This window comes from Peromyscus eremicus, chromosome 3 (assembly GCF_949786415.1).
Source record: "Peromyscus eremicus chromosome 3, PerEre_H2_v1, whole genome shotgun sequence".
Classification (NCBI taxonomy): domain Eukaryota; kingdom Metazoa; phylum Chordata; class Mammalia; order Rodentia; family Cricetidae; genus Peromyscus; species Peromyscus eremicus.
The window spans coordinates 21,098,802-21,126,796 of NC_081418.1; the positions used below are offsets into that span (position 1 = coordinate 21,098,802).

At 40.5% G+C, this 27,995-nt stretch overlaps 1 long non-coding RNA gene across 1 annotated transcript; it reads left to right on the plus strand.

Annotated features, from left to right (window-relative positions):
* LOC131905678 (uncharacterized) lies at positions 1–27,985 on the plus strand. The gene is made up of 3 exons (XR_009378013.1): positions 1–62; positions 24,452–24,570; positions 26,879–27,985. It is a non-coding gene; the product is annotated as an uncharacterized LOC131905678 (long non-coding RNA).
* Positions 27,986–27,995: the final 10 nt, after the last annotated feature.

Below are 27,995 nucleotides of genomic sequence, written 5' to 3' on the forward strand. Positions count from 1 at the left end.
GTTCTTTTTCATTGTTCTACTCACTCAAATTACAATCAAGATGGATTTCATTGCAGTCCTTGGTAAGCAGAAGGAGGGAGGTCCTGTATTTGACAGGAGTAGACATTCCTCAGTAAAGACCAGACTGATAGTATTGATTCCTCGAAGGGAATACGACTTTCTGGATGATTACTCTGGTATAGCCTCTGTTGTTTTAAAATTCTTTGCCTGTACAATATTGCATTTGATCTGTTAATACTCATTCTGAACTTTTGCAATCTATATTGTATCTAGAAAAATTCCAACTCTGAATACAATCAAGACCCCTGAAGACCTAACAGTTAACAATCCTTAATTTCAAAATGCTTTTTATAAGTTCTCCAGGAGTGACAGACTCTCTCTATTTTTCCTAATTTTTGATCTTTTCCTAAGAATGTTTTCTCAATCCCAGATATTTGAGACAGCCTCCCCAAGGCTTCCCTGGAGCACACTCCTCTGTAACGCTTTGCTTGCCAGGTGCCTCTGAATTCATTAACTGGTTTGAACTCTCTTGTAAGATTCACCATTTCCTATTTCATTGATGCTTCTCTTCTGTAACCATCTTACTTCTTCCATAGACTGTAAGGACCTTGAGGGAACGGGGCTTGTTTGGCAATATCTGCATCTCTCAGAGACTATTACTAATGGAAGTTGGAAAACTCTTCAATGGCACCCAGTGAGTTCAATAGGATTTTCACTGCCAATTTGTGAATTAAACTTGCAAGTGGCTACTAATTTTGTTAGATAGAAACAAAAGCTTGAAAAGGGTGTGAAGCATGCATTGAAAACTCTACCATGCTAAGCAAACTAAATAAGATTTGTAGTTTTTTCTGTTTTTGGTGCCAAGCTATAACAGCCTAAGTCAGGACACAAAACAAGTGCAAGGACTGAGCCCTATGCTATCCATGACCACCCTGAAAACAGCACTAACACATACAATTATATTTTTTAAAAGAGCATAACCCACTGTGTCCCACCAATGCACAACTGAGGATTCAAACCTGACCAATTTGCCCTTCATAGTATTTCTAAATAATGTATTTTCACCTTGTTACCTCAAATGGGAAACTACTTAAGAACAATGACTGTTTTATGGCTGTATTGCACCCCAAAATTTTATAATAGATAAGATCACATGTCTTCTCTGTACTCCCTTGGTACAACTATATGCATTTACAGAAAACAAGAATAATATTTTGCAAGGAAAAAAAAAGTTGACTGAAATTAAGTTCAGGTCACTATACTGAAATAGAAAATTTCTACTTGACTGATAAAGCAAGAAAGGAAACAAACCCACATTCAAATAATTAGCGAAGAAACACTGTGTATGTTTTATAGATGGGTGAATCCACTCGTGTGTGTGTGTGTGTGTGTGTGTGTGTGTGTGTGTGTGTGTGTGTGTGTGTGTGCTGTGGGATGTTCTGTTTGGCAAATGTGTTGCTAATTAGTCAATAAATAAAACACTGACTGGCCATTGGCTAGGCAGGAAGTGTAGGCGGGACAAGGAGGAGAATAAAGCTGGGAAGTGGAAGGCTGAGTCAGAGAGACACTGCCAGCCGCCACGATGAGAAACAGCATGTGAAGATGCCGGTAAGCCACGAGCCATGTGGCAATGTATAGATTTATAGAAATGGATTAATTTAAGCTGTAAGAACAGTTAGCAAGAAGCCTGCCACGGCCATACAGTTTGAAAGCAATATGTCTCTGTGTTTACTTGGTCGGGTCTGAGAGGCTGTGGGACTGGCAGGTGAGAGAGATTTGTCCTGACTGTGGGCCAGGAAGGAAAACTCAAGCTACATGTGTGTGTGTGTGTGTGTGTGTGTGTGTGTGTGTGTGTGTGTGTAAGTGTAAATATGGAGGCTTGAGGAGGATGCCAAATATCTTTATTACTCCCAACCTCATTACTTTGAGACCAGGTCTCTCACTGAACCTGAAGTTCACGGTCTTGGCTAGGCTGACTGGCCGGCTAGCTCCTGGGATCTGTTTGTCTCTGCTTCAGGGTTACAAGATCATGTGGCCATGCCTGACTTTTTACCTGGATGCTGGAGATTTGAACTCACATCCTCATGCTTGCCCATCAAGTGCTGCTACCCACTGAGAGATCTCTACAGAGGGAATGGTTTTTTAATATTTTAGTAAGTGGGAAGTTGTTCTTATTTGTCAATCGGTCATCACTCATTGACCTGCTGTGTCTACAGAACAGGAACCTCTCCCTCGGCTCCTGCTGCCTTCTCACTCTATGAGCAAATGACTTCAGAGTCACGCAGGGACCTGTGCTTAAAGGACCTCATTTTCTACTGTCACCGCCTTCTAATTGTTAGTAAGTTTTCGATAAGGAGCCTATCACACTTTTACTTTATACTGAGCCCTGAAAACTATTTATCTGCTCCCCTCTCTTTCAGTTCTGCAGATAGCTTACAGTTAAAGTTTCCCTCTAAACCAACCGAGCCTTGTAATCTTTCTGCGCCCAAACACACAAAACACTTTTCTAAAGAGACCTTAAGGGGAAAAAAGGGGGTGGGTGGGATGAGCTCATAGGAAAGTCAACAATCTCCTTGGAAATTAGTGTCTCAGGAGTCTAGAAAGAAGCATGAGGGTGGGGGGGGGGACTGTAAACCACAAGCCCAGGCTTCCTGAAACAGTTTAAAAAGCATTCATGAAAGAATACAGTAAGAGATTAGTGCTAAGATGTGTGGGAACCTTCTCACTGAATCCTCACTGACCAGAATCTTATTAGAGTAATGTGTCTGGCTTTACTCTTTATATTGAAAAGATGAGATGTCTGAAAGGAAGAACAAGGAAATAATAAAAAGAGTAGGAAATTGAATCCACTAAAAGTGTTAAAGGCTATGGATCAAATTGCCAAGAAGATACTGAGATTCATAGCTTCCTGGAGGGTATGGAGAACTAGAACTTGGACAATCGATTTTATAGTTTTACCAAAGAGACTCTTCTAGAATGAGGTGGGTTTGTAATGGTGGGAAACATGGTAAGACACATGTTTGTTTTCAGCAGAGCAGAGGACAAATCCATTAAATAGAAAACACAAATTTCTTGACTTGAAAAGGGATGGTGAGCAGTGTGTCATGATCAGAAACAGAGGTCAAGATGACAACTTTGAACACATATTTCAAGATTATCATTATTACAATTAGGGGTTGATAAGAAACCCAGTAGTGTCACTAAGGTTCAGTAGGGAAGAAAAATTTGATTAATATGAAAAAGGAGAGAGAAAGAGGAACAACAGGGATTACTAATTCTCGTTTGATTCTTTTCCACTTGCAAATATACAGAAATCTGAGATAGGTGCAATGTCAGCATAATTAAAGATGCTAAAAGCCATTCTTCTTCCCTGGTGGCTGCCTCTCTACTTCACAGTGGCCTCTTGTTTCTCTGCACTCTTTCCCAAAACTTACTGTGTGTTCTTTTAAGTGATGAGTCTAACGGCGGCAACCTTGTGATGGCAGGGTCAGGTCCAGGACCGCAGAGGCACATTTCCCTTACAGATGCCTCCGAAGGAGGACAGGCAGAGTCTTTCCTCTGGCACCCACTTGTGTAAACTGAAGAGACCTAGGTACACACCTTAGGAAGACAGATTTGCTTATCTTATCCTAGAAATGTTCAGTATTTGCATTTAGGAAATGCAATTTAGGAAAAGCAGAGAGAAGGGGAAATGAAGGGAAAAGAAAGAGGGAAAGGAGGAAGGAAGCAGAGAATAGGAAGACTGGAGGGCCAAGGGACCAGGGAGAGAAGGGCAGTGTGGTGATTTGAATGACAATGGCCCCATAGACACATATGTTTGCATGCTTAGGCCCAGTAGATGAACTGTTTGGAAAGGATTAGGAGGTGTACCACTAGGCATGGGCTTTGAGGTTTCAACAGCCCATACCAAATGCAGTACCTCTTTCTCTGACTGCTCCCTGTGGATCAGGATGTAAAGCTCTGAGCTCCTTTCCAGTACCATGTCTACCTGTGTGCCACCGTGCTCCCCACCATGATGGTAACAGACTAACTCTCTGAAACTGTAAGCCAGCTCCTAATTAAATGTTTTCTCTTTAAAAAGTTGCCTTGGTCATGGTGTCTCTTCACAGCAATAAAACAGCGACTAAGACAGGCAGTGAGACAGAGAAGCAAAGGGGGAAAGAGGGGAAAAGAAAAAGGATGTAATATCTAAACAGCTCATTTAATCCCTGCTTATCTGAATTTTGTTTGTAAGAAGAAATGAAAAGCCATTACTAACTGGGCCCTTGCTTTCCTTCTCTAGCTGACATTACCCCTGCTCCTCTCCTATATGAAAATACAACATATGCATACTGATATATATATATATATATATAACTGAGATATTCTGTTGAACAGGATGGTTCTTTGTTGTGTGCATGGCCTATGAGAAGAAGAGACATGAAATGGATGATGATTGATTGGAAGCCTACAACTGAAATGATGCTTGAAGTAAAAACTAAATGATACAGAGTGAATAAAAAAGATAGGAAGTGGGAAACAGTGGCAATAATCCACCATGCAAGAAAGAAAGATTAGTGGAATAGCTCACTAGAAGGTAAATAGATAGGTACATTCTTAGACTTTCAGTGTGTACTTAGAAAAGATAGTCCATCCTGCAGGCTGTATAAATATAAAGTAGATGTTTTAGTGCAATGAAAATTTTATAATTCTGAAGTCAGATGAATACCTCACTAAATTGAAATTGATGAACAACTAGGTATAAGTCATACCAACTCTTGACTTTGCCCAGTAGGAACAAGAAGTTCTTAGTAATGTAATTCTTGCTGGATATTTACAGGCAAGTTCTGTCCATTTGACATAATTTGATCTAAGGTACAGACAGCTAAGAGTAGAAATAAAATAAGTAAATGAAAGTCAAGTTAAACAACTTTATTCCCTGCTGCTGCAACAAGATTGGAGGTGGATCACATGACCAAAGCTGGAAATTAAGCTCACATGGGAAGCATCTCCTTCCCAACTTCACACCCCTCCCCCTTAAATCAATAACCGACTGTGTTAGTTACTTTTTTATTGCTGAAATAAAACACTATGACCAAGGCAACTTATTTTATTTGGGCGCAAATCTATGGGACATTGTGATAAATCTATGTATTTATAAAATGTAAAAACATAGAGGACATTTTGGTGACCAGAACATTGAGCAAAACAACAACAGGGAATGTCCATTTTCTTACCACTTCATTTCACTGACTCTATGTTGCACACTTAAATTTGAAGTATTTCCAGTTACCCCACCTTCAGCAAAGACTGTTTCAAATGAAGGGTTCAGTGCCAAGTTAGCGGATTGGATTTATGTCTCAAGGTTTCAGACCTTGAGTTAGGAGGAGATACCTTTCATCTCTGATGTGAACTCTGAATGTGTGAATATGGAGTTGACAGAAGCCATGATTTACATCCTCACTGAGATGCTATTTTGAGAGGTTGAAGCCATCTAAAAGAAACTATCACTGAAGAATTTAAACAGAAGTTTCATATGATCCAGGAACTCAACTCTCAGGGGTAAATTGCCAAAGAATTGAAACAGGGAATGAGGCAAATCCTTGTGTATCGATGTTCACAGTGATATAGTTCACAACTGCCCCAGAGTGGACAGTGATATAGTTCACAACTGCCCCAGAGTGGAGCTAGTCCAGTGACTATCAAGACAGTCGAATGATGAATGTTAAATAACGTGGAATGGAGCTTGATATATACTGATATGGAAGAACTGTTAAAACACTATGCTAGGACAGAAGTCCCATGATTTCAGGTTTTTTTTTGTGTGTGTGAGATGCCTAGAATACACAGATTTATGGAGTAAAAACCAAATAGTAGTTACTGTGAATGAAAGAAGAAAGATAGAGTGTTCTTAGTAGGTATAGGCTTCCTGCTCAGGATGATGGAAAGGGCTGGAGGCAGTCAGTTGGGAAGGTTGTACAATATTGTGAACACATGAAAGGCCACTGAATTGCACACTTAAAATGATTCAAATTGGGAGTATTATGTTATGCAAATATCACTACAAAAATACTCTTATCCCCATTCCTGTTCTATCTATCTATCTATCTATCTATCTATCTATCTATCTATCTATCTATCTATCTATCTTGAGACAGTCACTCTCTGAGATAACCCTGGCTGTCTTGGAACTCACTGCATAGATCAGGCTGGTCTCAAGCACACGGAGGTCTGTTTTGTCTACCTCTGCCTCCCAAGTGCCCCACCACATCTGGCTCCCTGTTCTTTCTTGAGGCATCTAAGGAAAATTCATTGTCCTCCTCTTTGTTCCTCCCTTACCTTTTCTGTGGTTCAGAATTTACAACCATTTCTATATTGGCTGGCTTAGGCTGGATTTCTATTACTCAAAATCTTGATTTTTCAGCCAGCTCTGGTGGCACAGGCTTGTAATCTGAGTTAATTGTAAGCAGGGTAGAAGGATTGGAAATTCAGGGCTTTTCTGAGCTAGACAGTATATTCAAGGGCACCCAGAGCAACTTAGAGAGAGTCCTTGCCACCAAAGAAACTTTTAAAAGGACTGGAGATAGAAAGAACACTTGCCTACCATCCACTAGGTTTTGGGTTCAATTCTAGTAAGCGTTGTAGGAGCCAGAGGGGTTGAAGACCGCAGGAGCACATCCCATAGAACCAACTAAGCAGAGCTCAAAGGAGTCACATGGGCTTCATAGAGCACGCATGAGTCTGCACTAGGCCCTCTGTATATAGGTTGTGACTGTTTATCTTGGGTTTTGTTGGACTCCTAACAGTGGGAGTTGGGGGGAGGTGTCTCTAATCCTTTTGCCTGCTTGTGGGACCCTTTTCCTTCTACTAAGTTACCTCATCCAGCCTTGATATGAGAGTGTATGCCTAGTTTTATTGAATCTTGTTAAGCTGTGTTCAGTTGATTTTACTGGGAGGCCTGCCCTTTTCTGAAGGGAAATGGAGAAGCAGTGGATCTGAGGGAGAGGGAAAGTGAGGGGGTTGGGAGGAGGTGAGGGTCAGGAGGTTGTGGTAGGGATATATTGTACAAGAGAAGAATAAAGGGGGAAAAAAGAAACCTAGACTCTTTTTGTAGTGCTGGTAACCAGATATACAGATTTCTAATACAACCCTAAAGAAAAATTTCATACAATTTATACAGATCCAAATCAAAAAATAATTACATTCTGCGTGTGCCTGGCTGTGCTTGTGTGCATGCATACTTCAGACTGGGACTTTCATCTTTGCAGAATTTACTTCCCTACTCCAGATTAAAGGCAGACTCTGCCACTGCTTCTGGACATAAGCCCCATTTGCAATGTTCTATCAGGCGAACCCTCCATACAACACAAGGGTCTAGTGAGAACTTCTCCTAACCCCACATATTCGCTGTGTGAATGGAAAGAATTCCTCAGAAATGGAGGTTCCAGATGGCTCAGCATTTGTCTTGGTTTTAGCGTAGTCTCCTACTTAGAATGCTGGTCCGCACCATTGGCCCGCAACCTGTCAAGTCCTGCTTTTTTCTCTTCGTTATTCTCAGCAGCCGCTAATACCAGAATCAACTTAGTTTTAAGCCTGCAAAGCCCTGAATAAAAGGCTGACATTTTGTTAATCCATCATTCCATCTATTGAGCCACATCCTTCGAAGAGCTCTAAGTATTAGCGCAAGTTTGAGTCACTCACAATTTTAGTTTCATTGTTGTTATGTCCTTAAAATGAGTACCTCCATCTCTCACGTCTTAAGAGGATAATTTAAGACACAAACTAAGTGAGGACTTGACAGGAAAAAAAAAAAGCTACTTAAAATCACTTTCCCTGCCTGTCCTGGGAGGAGGAACATCAGTTTTCAAACCTGCCAACTTTTCAAGCCATTAAACATTTAAGAGCCAAATAGCCTTCAAAGTGATATATACTGGATGCCTGGGGCTTTATTTTTAGTGGTCCTATAGTGTTTACTTGTCTACATGTGTGTTTATAAAACCTTTCTCAGCCCACAAACTAACTAGGATTGGGTCATTGCTGCCTTATAGTGTGTACTGGCTGGTTTTGTGTCAACTTGACACAAGCTTGAGTCATCAGAGAGGAAGGAGCCTCAGTTGAGGAAACGCTTCCAGGAGATCCAGCTGTAAGACATTTTCTCAATTAGTGATCAATGAGGGAGGCCCCAGACCATGGTGGGTGGTGCTATCCCTGAGCTGGTGGCCCTGGGTTCTATAAGAAAGCAGGCTGAGCAAGCCAAGGGAAGCAAGCCAGTAAGCAGCACCCCTCCATGGCCTCTGCATCAGCTCCTGCCTCCAGGATCCTGCCCTTTTGAGTTCCTGTCCTGACTTCCTTCAGTGATGAACAACAATGCTGAAGTGTAAGTCTAATAAACCCTTTCCTCCCCAACTTGCTTTTTGGTCATGGTGTTTGTTCGAAGCAATAGAAATCCTAACTAAGACATAGTGTTAGCTCCAAGTGTGCTTGTCCAGACTCCTGTACAGTTTTCTGGTCACTTGGCGGGGCTGAGGAGCTGAGGGTGCCTAGGACAACAAACCCAAAGCATAGCAATGTCTCCTCTTATCCTTAGAAGACTTGCAAAACATTGTTTTAAAAAAAATCAACACACTGTGCTTTTTAATGAAGTTGGTGTTGGACATTGTTTGAGACCACGAGTATGTTTTTGATTCTGTATTTTAATTTTGAAACTTAATTGTAGCACCTAGCAGACTGTAAATGCTATGTCAACAGGTCATATTACCTTGCTTAGAGAATAATGACAAGGAAGAATGTCTGAACATGTTCAGCACATATTTTTTTCATCTGAATATTTTTGATCTCCAGTTGGTTGATTATATGGATAAGGAATAACGAATATGAATGTCTAACTGTGCTCCACAAGTGAGAGGTTGAAATCATATAAAATTGTAAGTTTGGTAGGGTAAGATGATTAAATATTAGTCATTTTATAATGTACCATTTCATCCAGCAGCAAGTTTGTTTTAAAGTTCAGTTGTTTTTCCATTATGAGGAATAACATTTGTTTCTGCGTCCCAGATTTGTTATTGTGATGGAACAGCATATTTGTTATCCCTTGGAACTTCTTCACTGGTGGGGGAAACCGGCGCATCTTTTAGTTTTTATAAAAAGCCCTTTCAGGAATACTTGTGTTTATGCTAACACCTTCATGCTAGCTCTTGGAGGAGGGACTCTAGTTGTCAGAGGAACCAGACTGGTGATTAGAGGGCTGGACTTTTTGTCTCTTTCTTAAACGTTAGGGGAGGAGAGGAGAGCTGGGGGCTGGCTTGATCACCAATGGTCAGTGATTTGATGACTCATGCTATAGAATGGAACTTTGACAGCCCTACATGAAGAGCCTGCTGGAGGTATTGGGAGACTAGAGCACCCTGAGAGGACCTGAAATCTCTATGGGTCCCATCTACCCTGCTTTGTTTTATGCTTTGTGCCATATCAAGTTATCCAGTCTAATTTATAAGCTCAGTCAACAATGCAAGAGGCATAAAATGTGTGGCCAGCCTCTGAAGTGGAGGAGGCTTGTGGGACTGAGCCCCCGACTTGAAACTTGCAGTGAACACTCAATATAGAAAGTATCCAAATGGAAAGGAATTGAAATGCAGTCTTTGCAATACTTACACAACTCATGGAACATGGAGAAGTCGAGCTTGTGCCTACACAGAGCCTTCAATTCTATATAGTAGTGTCTTTGGTACAGGAAGGTACTCTGAAAGCTACCAAAAAAGAAACTGTGAACACCACGCAGTCACAAACCCTTTGATCTACAGTGGTGTCCTGCCTGCAAGATATGCTAGGGCAATGGTGGCACAAAACTTGTGGGAGTCACCAACCAATATCTGATTTGACTTAAGACCCATTGCACAAGATGGAACCCATACCTATTACTACTTGGGTGACCAAGAACCTGAGACTAGGTAGCTCAGGGACTTAGGCAAAAACCAAATACTACTGTTCTACTGAAAGAATGAAGCAATAAAATGATTCCTAATGACATTCTGCTATGCTCATCCATCAGTTTCTTGCTTAGTCATCATCAAAGAAACTTTCTCCTGTAGCAGTTGGGAACAAATATAGAGACCCACAGCCAGAAAATATGCAGAGAGTGAGAGACCTTGGAACACTCAGCCCTAAATGTGATGCTTCCATCATATCCTTCCTCTCAGGACTCAGGGAAGAAGAGGAGGCAGAAAGAGTTTAAGAGCCAGAAGGGATGGAGGATACCAAGGAAACAAGGTCCCCTAAATAAACATGACCAAAGCACATATGAACTCACAGAGACTGGGGCAGCATGCACAGGGGCTGCACAGGTCTGTACCAGATGGGGTCCTAGAGCTGAAAGGAGGTTGGACCTATCCCCCCATCCTTAACCCAGAAACTATCTCCAATCGATAACTACTTGCATATGAAAATTTAGTTTCCTTCAAGGGAGTCTCACTGGGGAAACAAACTACTCTTAAGTGCAGATTGCATGACCAGATTGCTGGTCATGCACATGAACCCAACAGAACATGAACTCAACAGCATCTTTGGATATTTCTTGTCTCATAATGTCATGTTGAGGCTGTTGTTAATGTTGTTTTTTCAATCTTATATTATTTTTTATTTTATTTATATATTATTTATTTCTTTATTTATCTCTTCTTTTATCTGATAGGGCGTTTGGGTACATATTATGGCTTCCAGTATAGTGTCTTTATGGCAGTGGTTCTCAAGCTTCCTAATGATGCAACCCTTTAATACAGTTCCTCACATTGTGGTGACCTCAACCATAAAATTATTTTTGATGCTACTTCATAACTGTAATTTTGCTACTGCTATGAATTGTAACATAAATATTTGATATGCATGATATCTGATACACAACCCCAAAGGGTTTGTGATCCACAGGTTGGGAACCACTGCTTTACGGGATTCTTGAATGTGTAAACAAGTGGGTCTCTGTGTCTGTCTGTCTCTTTTCTTAGGCTCTTTTCCTTCTGTTTGTTTGTTTTGTCCTATTACAATATGCTAGTTTTTGTTTTATCATATCATATATTAAACAATATCACTAGAAGCCTGTTTGTTTTCTAATGAGAGACAGAAAGGGGGTAAATCTAGGCGGGAGGTGGGGAGGAACTGGGTGGAGTAGAGGGAGGGGAAACCGAGGTCAGGATATAGTATATGAGAAAAAAATCCATTTTCAGTAAAAGAAAAAATAATTAAGAGCTAAACGAAGAAGGAAGAGGGGGAGGAGAAATAATCTTTGGGGCCTGGAAAGATGACTCAGTGGTTAAGAGCACTTATTGCTCCTGTAGAGGACCTAAACATAGTTCTCAGAACCCTCATAGCATCTTATAACCTTCCATAACTCCAATTACCGGGAATCTCATGTATTCTGGCTTCTGTGGGCACCAGGAATACTTGTGACACACACACACACACACACACACACACACACACACACACACACACACACACGCAGGCAAAACATTCATACTCATAAAATAAAATCTTATAATACAAAAAGATAACCCTTGCTTGTAGACAAATTTCTAAACAGTCTTATTAAATAAAAATCTCAGGGGAGCCAGGTATTGGGGTGAATTCTGAAAGATCAGAGAAGCAGAACAAGCCACAGATAACCTCACCTTGCTAACTTCTCAGCCGATCCAGTTTCCTCAAACTGGAAATCTCTGGGTCCTCATCCAAATGGATCTCAGCTGAACTGCTGCTAAAAACCTAAAAGCTTAGAAAACCTCTAGTTCCTGATTTTCACACCTTATATACCTTTTTGCTTCCTGCCATCACTTCCTGGGATTAAAGTATGTGTCACCATGCTTGGCTGTTTCCAGTGTGGCCTTGAACTCACAGAGATCCAGATGGATCTCTGCCTCTGGAATGTTAGGATTAAAGGTGTGTGCTACCACTGTCTAACCTCTATGTTGAATATAGTGGCTGTTCTGTTCTCTGACCCCCAGATAAGTTTATTGGGGTGCACAACATACCAACCACACTTAGTGACCAAAGTTAGAGCCCTGGTTGTTGTCAAGGACATAGTTACACACACCCACACCTCCCTTCCCCTCCCCCCACCACAGAGAGAGAGACATACTCAGAGACAGACACACAGACAGAGATAGAGAGACAGACAGATAGACAGACAGAACACAGAGAGACAGACGGCAGGGGGCGGAGGAGAGAACAAAGAGTTATTTCAGAGATTTGATTACTGGCTCATGGGATTATGGATGATGTGAAGCTCCACAGTCTATTGTTTGCCAGCTAGGAAAGCCAGTGGCATTTTTAATTAAAAGGCTGGAGAGCCAGAGAAACAAATATGGTGCTGATTCTAGTTAGATCACACAAGAGAAACAGCGCCCAGCAGGAGTTCTTTACTACCATGAACTGAATTCCAAACAGCAGTTATCATCTAGTCAGGAAAAGGCTATACAAGCCTGAGGTTGGAGATCAGATGGCAAGATGCCTTTAATATGTTTGCTGTCTTTATTTCCATAATTTTTAACAATGAGAGTGCAATATGTTTGAAATAAAACTCTTATTAAGTGCAAATAGGAGAATTTTGAGGATTTCACTATGCAAATTATTAAGCAGTTAAGTAGTTTAGCAGCTAGCTCACAATGAACCTACAATTAAGATTTACCACCCTAAATTTATCAGTCAATCACGATATAGCTTTTGCATGTAGTATGAATGCACTAGAGTTTAATTTGGAAATTCATGAGTAATTTCAGAGATGATTACAGGTTGCAACACGGTGTAAGCTGTCGCTTGCCATTGTTAAAGGGGTTGGTTTCTGATTCAACATTTTGAGAGTTCTGGGGTAAAATGTACTTTTAAAGTACTTATTAAAGTATTAAAGCTGGATTTGGATATGGCTGGACTGAGGCAGTATAATTATATATCGCTTTATAAGAAAGCTTTACTTAAGGAATATTTAATAAAGACCCCCTTAAAGCTTTTCTCTCAAGGTATCTGGCATATATCCTTTCCTTTGCTTGAGACTTGGGGAATTCTTTCTGGTAGAAAGATTTAAAGCATTAAAAACACCAAACTGATATTAAGAAGGTCTAGATTTGAGTTCCAAATTCAATTATTTAAAAATTAAGTTTATCTTTTTGAAAATTTCATAAATGGATACAATGTATTCGATCATATACATAACACTCTCTTACTTTAAATTCCCCATAGGCCCTCCAACATCTCCCTCCCAATTTAATGTTCATTTTCTAAACTAACCCACTGAATCTGATTACTGTTGCTTATATATGCATGGTTGTGGGGCTTACCACTTGGGATGGACAAGTCACCATTGTTCACACTCCCAAGAAAAAGTGACTCTTACTTGTCTAGCAGCCATTGATTACAAATGGCTCCTCAGCTCAGGGTGGGGTCTCTGGATCTCTTCTCCATCCATGTTAGATTTTTTTTAACTGGCATGATCTTGTGATATTAGCTTCTATGAATCTGTGTGTGCAACAGATGTGCTCCATCTAGAATACAGCATTTCAAAGCTCTCCCCATCCCCTGGATCTTATATTCCTTACTTCTCTTCTGCAATATTCCTTGAACCTTGGGCTGAAGAAGTTTGATATAGATAGCTTCCCTGTGACTGAGTAATCAGAATCACTTCTCGTAGGACTCTGACTGGTTATTAATCTCTGAATTAATCACTGCCACTGAAATAAAAAGCTTCCCTGACCAAGACTTAAAGCAGCATAAATCTCTGTATATAAGCATACATGTTTAGAATACAATTTACAACTACCACCATTTAGCAACACTAGAATAGTAGGTTCCTTCCTAGGGCATATGACCTTCCAAGTCATGTGTTTTGCCCAGGCTTACAGTAGTAAGTGTGAATTCCCTCCTGTAGAACAGACTTCAGATCCAATCATAAAGAAGTTGGCTACTGTCCACGGCAGTCATGTCACGACAGGCACATCTTCTGTACTTCAGATTCTGCAACTATAAGATGGCAGGTCAGGTGCAAGTATGCAAAACTTCTTCTGTCTTAAATTTTTATAATTCTTATAAAATTTAATGCCAAATAATATTATAAGCACAGGCTGGATAAGAAACACACAACAGAAATATTTTATGATCACCTTCTAAAATTTAATATTTACAGTTACAAATGATGGAACTTATGCTGACTAGTTTAGTCTACTTGGCCTTATCAAAAGATGTTAGGGCAACTCAAAGAACCTTCTCTAACTAAGCAAGGAGTCTGAAGAACAGACTCTGACTAGGAATGTTAGCCAGAAAGAACATCCATCTCTAGTGATATTTGTTCGCTAGACCATTATCCAACTCAGCATCCAACTCTGAAGGTGGTGATAACCAAATCCTCACTGCTACCTGCCACAAAGCACTGGTCAAACATGGTACAAGCTTCTATAACCCCTTATCCCATCACCACCAAAGGTCTTTGAAGACTTACACTTCATGCCTTGCCAAATGATAGCTCTCTCAACATTTAGTCTTTCATATCCCTCTCATCTGCATCTAAGTCTCGTGTAGGTTCTTTAATTATTGGATCTTAAGTTACATACACATAACTCTTATTGTAAGAGATGTTGGGAAAATGTTTTTGCTTTCCCTTGAGAAAGCAAACATCAAAACAAAGAAAGGAGAGTCACAGATATTGAGCAGAGCATATACCTGGAAATGTTTTTAATGAAAAGCAGATCTAACATATCCCATAGCAAAAAACAGTTCTGGAAGAGGCTCAGTGTCCCTCACCAGAATTATTCTGAAGTAGAAGTGCTTCAGATTGGGAAGATACCTACATACATATCATGTGAGATGCTTGATGATACAACTCAAATCAAAATACAAAATTTACATGTTTGCTATTTACCTTATTTGCATAATCTAAAGATAATCATATACAATACTTAAAATATTTTATGTACAAAGCAAACTTTTTTTTTTTTTTTTTAGTTTTTCGAGACAGGGTTTCTCTGTGTAGCTTTGCATCTTTTCCTGGAACTCACTTGGGAGCCCATGCTGGCCTCGAACTCACAGAGATCCGCCTGGCTCTGCCTCCCGAGTGCTGGGATTTAAGGCGTGCGCCACCACCGCCCGGCACAAATTTTTTTTACACCAAGGCATCAGAAAACAGATATCCCTACTTCAGCCACTCATGTGGACTGTCTGTGGCTATTAACACCATCATCATTGACTGAATTTATGTGCTAAAGAATAGCTATCATTTTCTTATATGTACCTACCAATAAGTGCTTAATAAAAAAGTCATGCTTTCTTCTTCCCCACTATGATCAAAATATATTGTATGAAAATAATTGAATTAAAACAAAAACAAGAAAACATCCCCATCATATTGGCTGATAGGCAAACCTGTGGTGCATTTTCTTGATTGATGTGGGAGGTCCTAACCCACTAGGGTGGTGCTACTCTTGTGCAAATGGTCTTGGATGGTATAAAGAAAGCGGTCTAAGCAAACCATGGAGAACATGCTATAAAGCAGCACTCCTCTACTGCCCATGTTTCAGTTGCTATATCCAGGATTCTGCTTTGAGTTCCTTTTCTGATTTCTTTCTATGATGGACTGTGACCTAAGAGTTGTAAACTGAAATAGACCCTTCCTCCACCTTGCAAACAAAACAAAACAAAATAAAACAAGACAAAACAAAACAAAACAAAATGGCACATCACTGATTTGGTGAAAAAAATTATGTGTTCAGGACAATGAAAGTATCTTAGTGTTGTGTCCAGAATCCCTATATCACTTGTCAAAACAGCAGCAAATTAGAAGCAACTTCATCTTTCGGTCTCCACCTAGGGCGGTAACATGAATGTTAACTACATGGTCTTTATTTGGTAGATGATAAGCATCAGAATTCATTAAGGATCCACAGTGTGGGTATTCTAGACATAAGGATGCATGTGGTTGGATGTTTTTAAAAATGTTTCCTCCAGTCACCTAACAGTAGTTTTTGTAGTTTAGAAGATTCAGATTTTGTAAACTCAAATTATTTTTATTCTGTTATAAATCCGTACCACTGTAGCCCTTCATCACATATTTTCATCCTATTATCTCTATAGTGTTAACACCACCTCCATTGTCACTATTATATTGATCATTTTGATTTGTAACTACTTCAGTTATTTCCACAATGGCCAATAAATGAGCAACAGAAACCCTGTCATGAATGCCAAAATCCAGGGCCAATGTCATGTCTCAGTAGGTCAAACTTGGCAGTCTGAATTGGAATCCTACAATACATATGGTGGAAGGGGAGACCAACCCCTGCAAGTTATTCTCTAACCTTCATATGTGAGTTGTGGAACGTGCACCGCCCCCACACACAGAGCAAATAAATGTAAAAAATTATACATGTTAAAAAAACTTCTTCCATAAGTAAGTGTTTATTGCAGCTTGTTGGTATATTATGAAGGGAGTTTTTTGTTTGTTTGTTTTTCTCTCTCTTGACTTTCAGAATCCTTCATATAGATACTTTGTTCATTTATCATTAAGGAGCACAGTCACAGTCCAGAGGTTGTGCCAGACAGGAACAGCTGTTTTCAGTCACATGTTCAAGCATCAGTGACATCATACACAGTATGTTTCATGCTAAACTTGGTTGAAAAACTTTCAATACCTATGAATGCCTCTTTCATTGCTGCTAACATGCTGCTCATCATTTACTCTTCATTGGTCTAAAGACAATGCATTCACATTTTGGAGAAAGTTTATACTATGAACTTAGTGTTTATGAGAAATTCCACTGGATGATGTGCAGAACACTTGTCAAAAACCAACACAGTGTTGGATCCCATCTCCAGTCCAGCTTCCCTGCATTGAATAGTAGTTATTGGCACAACATAGTCAAAAAATCAACCTGCAGAGCTTTCTAAGATGAGCTGTGCCTTTATTGTTAGCACAGTAATAGGCCGGTAAGAAATACCCTCCTTAGAACAGCAAGGACACAAGCTTCAGCCAATCACAGAGAGTTTTACTGATGTGTGCATCGGTAGTAACATAGCTTAGTCCTTCCCTCTTTAGCACTTAAAATTCCTGTCAAAATTGTTTCCTCATCAGTCATCAGTGTCTTTCTGAGGCATAAGGACAATACTGTAAGGTCTCCTCAGCATTGTAGACTTGTTCAGGGTCAGATTTTTGTTAGCAATGGCCTTGACAAAACATGCCAGTGATTTTTCTCTGTTGTTCTCTGATCTATCGAGATTCTTAGAAAATCTAACACGGAGTGTTTCCTTGAATCTCTTCAGCCAGGGTGATGTATGCTTACTCATCCCATAAGTTTTCCATTTTCTGACAGGGTTTTCCTTATTTGGTGACCAGAAGGCTATTAAGTGGCATATGCACGACACCATGCTGATAGAACCATTGTCAGTCCACACTTCAGTCTTTCTTTGTTTTGTTTTGTTTTTTTCCATTCTGCTCATCACTTTCCATGTAGATTTTTAACTGTTTATCTTTCTGTTTCTTCTGTTAATGTAGCATGGTGGCCATTTCAATGTGATGCCATTAACCGTCACACTTGAACCACTGTTCCATTTCTCTCAACAGTTTGATTTTTTTTTTTTGTTCTGTGATCACAAATGCTCCCTCATTCTCTTTTTATCACTGCTACCAATAGGTATATCTGCAAGTCTTTGGAATGTTTCAACAATGTCATTACACCAAGCAGAGAATAAGCAAGGATAATACAGTGAGTAACCATAGAGGTCTTGGCCCCAGCATGGTCATCATAGGAAACCTATTACTGCTACTCTTGGGCTTCACATGAGCTATTTTAACACCCTGTGTAGATGTTTTTGCATGGAGAATCTGGTCATACACTGAAACTATATCATAACTTAAGTGAGATGGAAGGCTCTATATTCTCCTAGAGGACACAGTAAACTGTATTTTTGTTTTTGTTTTTTGCTATGACTCATCACATGAGGTCAGATATGTCATTTTCAATTTGTAGCATCATGTCAAACTTCAAAATGCTTCATATTTTGAAGCAGTTCTGATTTTGGATCAATGATGCTCAAGCTGTACTTGTCATTAAAATTTATTTTCCTTAAAAGTTTATTTACCTGTAGAAACTAGAAACTATTCTAGCCATGTTAAGCAGAATGAGATTTAATTTTGGAGATTTAATATTGACATAGTCACTGGGACAGACGGGGGTGAACTCTGAGTTCAGCATTCAGGAAATGACTATTCCACCACAGAAGTGTTCCACAAAGATCCACCGCATGTGCTGCTGCCAGGAAGTCACGAGAATTTGATGGGGTGCTGGCTGAAGGATGGACATTTTCATTTCATCAATATACTCTGCTCCAGGGCCTTGTGACGCTGACTGAGCTGGGTCTGCACAACACTGAGACTTCAATAATAGTTGCTGAAGAGTTCCACACAATCATGCTAGTGCTCGGCAGCAGAAAGAAAAGCAGTAAACAGCAGGTCAAGTTCCAGCCTCTGCCTTCCCCATCTCATTCTGGGGCATCTGCTACAAAGAAACCAGGACACTGAAGAACCAGAATTGGGAGCAAGGCTGGGAAAATTGCCCTGAACACTCTCATTTGTACCCTGGGATAAAACAAGTAATAAGGAGAGGAATAACTGGCATGTTTTGTTGAGTTCTCAGACAGTGGGTAAACGTCATTCTTGTCTGTAAGCTAACATGGAAGAACTGGGATTTGAAGTTGAATTTTCTATCTCAAAATAAATAGCAAAATAATAGCAATCTTTCAGTTCTTCACTACTCTAAATGTGGTACCAGCCTTGTTATGATTACACATGGCTGTGTGCATGCACACTTACACACACACACACACACACACACACACACACACACACACACACATTCATTTGCATGTGCGTATTTTTCTTAGCTTAGTCTCAGTCTCCAGCTTAGATCATCAGACAACAAATTCACAGGCTCTCAGGTTACATGTTCATTAGTTATTTTATTTGTAGATACTAAAATTGGCAGCATTCCTGCTATAATGAAGCATAATGGGACCATCATCTCATAGCAAAATCATAATGGATCTACTCCCACATATGGTCATGGATATGACTATGACACTCAGCCTAGCTTTGAATAATGAGAACTTCAGATCTGTTCGGCTCAGCATCAAAGGTTCCCCAAAGTGAAATTTAATAGTAGATATAATTCAAGCATTGCTACTTTCTAAATTGTCAGCTACAGTATTTTTAGCATGCCTTGTCAGTGAATAAAGTGACTATATTATAACAGAGGAAACTGCATGGCCACAAAACAATTCATATTTATATTTTAATAATTAAGAGTGAAAGAATTCATACTTTTTTGCACATTGAACTACATAAGAGAGGAGAAATAACTACAAAATAAAAGTGACTAATGTTCATGATATTTTGTAACTTTTCTAAACAAGCAAAAATCCCCAAACGTCTACAAAGTTGCTCCTAGCCACTACTTCACAATGACAATTGAAAATGGCCTGAAGCCATGTGCTTGAGGGTATAGTTTCATACTTCTTTCTCAGCATCTCCCTTCATGATTCTGACACTAGGGTGTGAGAGAGGGACGTAGATAGCAGGAGGAGGGAAGTTCAGTGAACTTCTGATTGCTATCTTCCAGTCAACCACACGTTAGGAAGCAGCTCCTAAAGAAGCACTTTCCCAAAGAAGAACATAAGTCCTGTCTGGATCTGTAGTTTTCTCTATGTAGTTCAAAGTTCAAACTGAAGACAACTTTTAAGAACAGAGGAAAAAAAGGCATTTAATAACCAAACTATAACCACCAATTTCACTAACATGGGAACCATGTCTTTAAGTTTATGGTTGTCTTTTACTGTTGTATAGAAGGTAGAAAAATAGATTTTCTATCTGGGTGAATAAGGGCACCAGATTCTCATTCTTTCCTCCTCTGACTTTTGCTTCTTAGTACATGTCATTCAGTGGGAACTATGTGTCTCCATCAGACTTCATCCAGGGTGCCATTTTCTCAGTCACAGGATTGTGGATGACCTGTGAAGCAGGTCATAAAAGCAATGCTCACACTTGACTGGCATTAACTGGAGGCCTTGTGAAGACACATGCTGCTGTGCTCTGCCCTTTGAGCTTTCAATCCAGCACATACAGGTGTGGAGCTGAGATTCTGCCTTTCCATCAAGGTTTCAGAGGGTGGCTGCAGCTCTGGGTGCCGTACTGCAGAAGCCATGTGATTTTAGCTCTGAGTTAGGCAAGTGAATGTTCTATTGGTATTCTATTACTCGATACTCTTTGGAAATTGAGTACCATTTCACATATAGAGCTTATTGAATTCTGTTACATAGCACAAGTAGAGAATTATAGATTTCCAATCAGGTTAACTTCATTCAGAGAAGTGCTTTGCTCATGGCAAGCTAGAACTGCTAAACATTCTTTTTAACTAAGAGAGAAGGTTCCAAGAAGACACAGTTCAGTAGAAAGTATGTGGAGTCAGGAAGTCTGCATGCACATCCCATTGCTATGAACTCCAGTCCTAAGCAAGTGACTAATTCCCTGCCCTCTCTGAATTATGGTTTCCTTACCCACAATCTGGGGCTGGTGTCATTAGTCCTGGGGACTGTCACAAATTCTTAAAGGTATCAAACTATAAAATGTGAGCAAATGTAACATAACACATCAACATATATTGCTGGATCCTAATGGCTCCCTCAGGAGAGGGAGCAAGAAGGCGTGTCATCAACTACACAGACACTGAAAGTCAGTTGAAGGCAAACAGTAGACTCATTTATTTAGTAAAGGGGAAGAATTTATATACCCTCCTCCCACCACCCAAGCTGTGTCCCAGTCTGGTGGCATTGCATAGTCATCCCTCATTGGCTGGGCACAATCATGAACTCTGACAGCACCTGTTGTGAGGCCCTCAGGCAGATGCCAGGTTGGCTCATAAGGAGGTGTGTTATATGCATGCCTTGGCAACTGATTTGAGCCAATTTCCTCAACCCTATGGGACTGTCCTACTACATATCTATTTATTTTATTACATGGGTGCTCAGTGAGAGTCAGAGTTCTTTCCTTTGGCTTTGTTGACCCTGTCTCATGGGGTGTCAGCAACTGGACTGTACCTGTCTTAGGTTGGCTTGCCAAACAAATGCTTACCCATCATTGACTATCAGCCCTCGAAGAACATCCATCCCTGGTGAGTCACCCCATGTGGGGAGGGTCAGGTAGAAGTCTTTTGAATTTCAGAAAGCCAGGCATGCATAACCTCCTATGGAGGTCTAAGAGCCATTAACACCTGTAGAGTTGCCTTAGTGGCTGCCTGTTCTTGCTGGGTATGCTGTAGGAGATGCTTAAAAAGGAGAAAGATTAAAAGCACCACCCTGCCAATCAAAATATAAGTGAAAATCCAGGAAGGATCAAATAACCTTTTTGTTTCATGCCAAACCTTTTCAAAAAATAAAGAGTCAAAGGCCATAACCTCTGCCCTTGTCTGATTTAATTGCAAAATTTCATTTGTTAGCGTTCTATGTGCCCCATCTTTAGCTATTCTGCAACTAATTCCTTTAGAATTGACAGCTTGGGTTCAATTATAGGCCACTGTTCCACTCACACTTCTGATCTGAAAGGCATAGAATGGGGCTGGAGGGCTCAATTGTGGTGGATCTCATGGGGACAGTGGTCCTTAAAATTGGGAGTGCAGATCTTGTGCAAGGTCATGGAACACAAGCCCCGCATTTTCATGGACCTTGATGTCATCAAAAAAGGCCCTCTCATCTGCAGTTAGGACAACACCCATATCCTCCAAAAATCTCTGCTTCACAGGTTCCTAGGTACAGTGGAAATAATAAGGCAAATGGCTCCCCAATTGCCATCAAGATCCTTCTAATGGACTGGATAGGTGGTCATCTTAGAGTCTTGTTGGTCTCCCACACCACTGATTGGGGGCAGGTTTAAACTTCCAATGAGGGAAGCAGCAAAGCACCTTAGTCTTGTTAAAATGGTGGTACCTGCATTCATGTCAACCAAGCCTTTGACAGCTTATCCATCAAGAGAGATGGTTAGCATTAGGGAGTGTGGAAAAATGGGCATTGTTCAACAGACTTTTGGATTACCAGTACCTCCTTTTACTGTCAGGGCTGAAGAGCACCCCACCTGGACTTTACAGGGGCTGGTGTTTTGGCAGGCTGTGACCTACAATCCTTTGCCCAATGAAATCCTTTATTGCATCTGGGGCATCAAGTCCTAGGTTTTGCCTGGGGGCAGTCATGCCACAAATGGCCTATTTTGCCACATCCCCAGCAAATTCTATCTATCTGGGGGCCCTTAGGGGTGTCATTAACATGCTATCTGTTAACCGACAGGAGATCATCCAGGGAGGCAGTAAGAATGGCAATGGACCCAGTGCTGGGGTCAAGATCTCTTCATTTTGCATGGCTGTAACCACATTATGGGTTTGGGCATTGAGCCCCTCCCAAGTCAGTTGTTTAATCAACATATCTCTAGTGAGGCCCACATCCAGTATGTATTCTACTGCTTCATTGACATGGGCCAGGAAGTTGGTGAAGAGCTCCCCTGGCTGTTGAATAAGGCTGCAAAAGTAAGCCAAGGTGTCCTGGGGAGTACAGACTCTGAGGGCCTTGAAGGCCAGGTCTGAGACCCATTGAAAACAGGCACTCAAGCCAATCCGTGCCTGGTGCATAGGATAGACATATATTCCCTACATCCTGTGAGCATATCATAGGTCACTGGGACATTAAGTAAGATATTCATCTGGGCCTGGATTCTGCCTGATCATAATAGGCTGATCTCCAACTGAGAAAGACTGCAGGTTCCAACACAGCTTTAAGCAAATTGTACCAATCAAAATAAGTTTGTAACTGCATGGATCATTGAACAAAGACCTGCTAAAAGTACGGGGAATCTGGGCCTGACTCATTGGCTGCCTTCTGGATGAGGGAAAGATTAGCTGTGGGGATAGGAACCCAGGGCTAGGCATTGGCATTTGGGCTCATATTGACTGGGAAGGTTTTTATGGGCCTACAGACTTATAGTGGTGCAGACTATGAGGATTGTAAGATGCCTGGAGCCACTCTTGAGGCAGGTGAGTACTGGGTACTGAGTTAGATCACCCCAAGAATACCAAGGCAGAGGCATAGCCACCCACAGTGGTGGTAGGACAGAGGGGGAGCAGCACATGACTTAAGTACAGCTGCATTCTCCTTGACAGATTTCACAGGGCCCAAACTGACAGCTGCATTCTCCTTGACAGATTTTCTGGGGTCCAAACTGTCTTTTTCCTCATCATCAGATATTGTAGAAATATCTGACATGGAAGTGGTGGGGGTGATGAAAACATTACCCATCTTTTGGAGGGAAACAGCAAGCAAACAACAGTCAGAGAGAAGATGACAGTCAACAGGGGTGGAATTTATATCAGACCCTTATGTCTTGTGCTTAGTGGGGCTCAGTCCTTATGTGGAGGAATTGGGCAAACTGAAACAGAAAAAAAATACCTTCCTAGTGGGATGAGCAGACAAACCTAATGCATGACACAAAAGAAGGAAAGAAATGGGGGTCCCAATGCTCATCTGCTGAAGTAACCAAAAGAACACAGCACTGAGGGGCCTTCCCATCAGAATACACCATCTTGGGGCTGCTGTTCAGCACCATGAGTGAAGGGAGGGAGACAATCAGAATCTGCATTGTGAAAGAGAAAGTAACCGAAGCCCCATGTTCAGGCACCAGGTGTTGCTGGATCCTAACTGCTCCCTTGTGGGGGTCTGGGAGGTGGCAGTGAGAAGGCACAGTGTCAACAATGCAGAAACCAGGAGTCAGTTGAAGGCAAACAGCAGACTTGTTTATTCAAGAATGAGAAAGGCCTTATATACCCTCTTCCCACCACCCAAGCTGTGTCCCAATCTGGTGGCATTGCATAGTCATTTCTCCCTGGCTGGCCATGATCAGGAACTCTGACAGCAGCTGTTGCTAGGCCCTCAGGCAGACTCCAGGTTGGCTCATAAGGAGGTACATTATGTGCATGCCTTGGCAATTGGTTTGAGCCAATTTTCTTGACTCTATGGGTCTGTCCTACTACAAAAATAAAACTGGACTTCAATATGAGATGGAATTTCATTCAGTGTAGAATAAATTCCATCTTGCTGAACACATCTTCAGATATAGTAATAAGAAAAATAGGACAATGGATTAAACTGTAAATTTATACACTCTAAAACAATGGGTGACCACAGAGGATAAATTTTAGAAATTCAGTAACTCATTTTCAGTATGTATCTATCTCATCCAAGTTATAACACATATTTAAATATTTAGATAAAATAGTGTGGTTTATTTTAATCCATGTATTGCTTTTCTATCTTTAGTTTTGTGCAGTTGATAGCTTTCCAGTGATTTCTCTTATATTACTCAATGTTCACTGTCACTTAATGTTCATCTTCTTGTCATTTTTACTTCCCTTAACAGACTTGGCTTCCTACTGCCCTGTAGGAAGAAGAAAACTCCATTGTGGAATCTTATGCAAATGTTCTTACTTCTGGTACCTATAGATATCATTTCAGCATATATGATGGCCTAAGCCCTGGGTAAGGAAGTTTATTGAGGTTGGTACATTAGTCTATCTTGTAGTATCAGCTCCAAGTTTTTGCCCTCATTACAGTAACAGCTGCAAAACAGTCTGAACATTCTTAAGACAGACTTCTGATGCATGATATCAGTCACAACTATTATCTATTTGGGGTCTGCTGGAGCAACTGTTTCAAAAACATTACAAAATGAAGTTTTCCAGGTGCTTCTTGGTATTTCTGAAATCTGTGTTCTGACAATTTCTTCTTCCCAAATTCCCATATGGACAACAGGGAAGAAGGAAAAGTCCAAGTAGCTAATGACTATATCCTAATCAATGTAAGACTATAAAGGCACTGAGGCAAAATGAGAGTGAGGTATCTAGAGAGTAGGATAAGAAAACACATGACATTAGATCAGTGTCATTCATCACAAAGATCATAATATGTGAACAAATGTGTATACTGGAGGAAAAACAATTTTGTGGGACCCCTTCAAATATGTTCTTAGGATATCTTACATCAACTCTGCATTCTTTTTCAAGAGCCCAGCCAACATTTTCCCTACTTTGCATAGAAAGAAAATGAACCAATAAAGAGTTTATGTTAGTATTTCATAGCTGATAAATGTCAGAATTGGGATTTATATCTGAGGACTTGGAAATTATGTGTTTTGCCATAATATTATAGTGCTCGAAGGTGAGATCTCTTTAATATGTGACAACAGTTATGGTTCATATCTTATGATATAAACTGAGATGGAAGGGGGCCTACTTGAGTGTTTCTACTCAAGTAAAAGTTGAAATCCCTGAGTTTTCTCATCAAGGCAGCATGGCCATTGGGTGCCTAAGAATAGTATATGGAGCAAATGAACCCCAGCTTCTCCCTCACTCTGCCTAGATTTTTAGTCAAATCTACTGGCTCTGATTATGCTCAGCTCAAGTCCTGAAGAGCCTAGATGAGATCAAAGGGATCCTTTGATCATGAGGCCACCACTCCTCCCCTGCAGTAGTTTCCTCAAAGGATGCTAGGTTACTAATCCATTGCTTGCCCAAACTCGTCTAGTCTCACTAAAATCCTAGGCTTTATAATAATAGGTGTTCAGCACATGATTTTCAAAGATCTTTTGACATTTCATTCTCATTGACTCTGAACTATCTGTTTAAAAACATTACTTCAGCATTGGTTGCCATAAACTTGAACAATATCATGTGAGAGTGACTACTTTTGATCTCTTTCCCTCAGTCATAAATGACTACTACCTCTATTTATTTTAGTTCTAAGTCAAAAGTGAAATTCTAGATCTTTGCCACATGCAGTGATTGACACTGTATTCACCTTTATAGGTGACTTTATAGGATTTAAACTGATAATCACCTCTATTTTACTGACGAGAAAGCAGAAGCTAAGAGTTAAACAGCCTGTTCAAGGTCATTCAGATAGTAGGTGGTAAACTGGATTAGAAACCAGGACGTTTCCTTACAAAATTATCTTTGCCGAGGGTTTTCCATTATGCAAAAGTTCAGACTATAAGATTACTACATTTAGTTTCAGTTTGAAAAATGAGGAAACACTCAGGTATCTTTAAATAAAGCATACTGAGTGAGGTCAAATTTATGCCTTCCCCAATTATGTTCTTTATACAAACACATCCCCAGAGGACTGTGCTATTCAGTTTAGGCCATGGGTCATGGTGGAGAACCCTTGCTTGTAAAGAGATGTGTGGGAGAGAGTCGTGCCAGCCTCCATGGGGCATCAGATAGCAGTGAATAGTCAAAGGTCTCTCACACCTGGAGCTTATCTTCCTCCCAGAAAAGTAAGGTGTCATATTCCTCCTCTCGTCAGTAGGTTATCATCCTTTCTTGGGAACATGCAGAGTGAGATAAGCACGGTCTAGTTTTTTCCTTCCAGTTCTGTGGCTTTCTCCAGACAGCAGGATACTCTAAACCAAGGATCACCCAGCTGCTTCAGTAATTAGAAGGATGTAGTATCAAGACAGGAAACACTGCTTGGAAAGAACACCATTTCCTTTTTCTTTTTCCAGAGAGAACTAAGGAGTGCTTAGGCTAGTGTTTTAGAGGCTCTGTAAGGATAATGTGTGTGTGTTCCACATGCAAACAGTCTTAGCTATAAACCCTATTTGGGATACTGTTAAAAGTCCAGAGAGAGCCATAGATTAGTTAAGGCTTTCACACTCTTCTCCCAAGTCAATATTCTTCATGCTGTAAAAGAAAAAAAAACCCAGCTTTCAGCAATAATTGCTTCAAAACTGGATGATGAATAGAGAGAGCTAAGTGTAATTTATAATGAAGAATTCTTTCTAATCCAGGAGACGCTGCTCCAGTCAACAAAACCCTCAGATAACCTGATGTGTGCTCACCGGTGACAGCATGATGGTGAGATGTGTCAAAGATCAGCTTTCTAGGAGGTCAGATGATTGTGCCAACCAACAGCTGTGGTACCCTTTTGGCTTCCAAGCATTAAGACTGAAGTAAAATTCCACAGTGTTCTTGCTTCTGTACTTATAACATAAAATCCAAAGCAGCCGACTCTCACAGAGCTGTAACTGAACAGAGATAAAACAAGGCTCTCGCCTCCACTTCCAGATCCCGTTTGAAGTCATATCGCCAGTGAGTCATGTTTCTTTTTTATTACATATTCTCTTGCTGAGATTGAGAAGTGCAGGAAAGAAATATGTCAGAAACAATTCACAACGGATCACTGTTAAATTGATCTTGCCAAGGGACTTCCCCGGCACCCAGGTCTCATTCCCTTGGCAATGCTTATCAGCACATCCATTAACTGTATAGTAGTAAGAATATAAAACCAGATACATATGACACCAAAGCCACATGAGAATACAGCAAGAAGACATCTGTCTATATGCCAGGAAGAGAAGCTGCTCCAGAACACACTCTGTCTGGCACCTTGATCTTGAACTTCTGGCCTCTAGAACTAAATAGATAACCTGTAGGTGAGAAGCCATCTTAAGGAAAGGCTCCATCCTACTCTCAAGGTTATTGAAATTCTACAGTCACATTCATCAGGCACTTTGGACTGAGGAGATGTTAGACTCTTTGGATGCAATGAATTTATTCTTCTAGAGTGCACTTGCAGTCTAGCAGGTGAATATCTATGGAGATAACACAGCGCTGTCCTCTGAACATATTACCATTCTTCCTCCTTTATTCTCACTTCTCTCACCCATTGGAGATGTTTCCAAGTTCTGGACTTTCCTAGTCTCCTTGCTCTATCTCTTACATTGTCTTAACTACAGAAATGACAACTGAGTACCCATACACGACTGCAGTAGTTTGGAAGATCTGAAATTCAGATGGCTTACTTCCTCAACAAATTGAATATTTATAATATCCACATGATACTGTTTGGAGACATAAAGAAATAAGTTAGTGACACTTGCCTTTCTAGAGGAAATTGTCTTCATA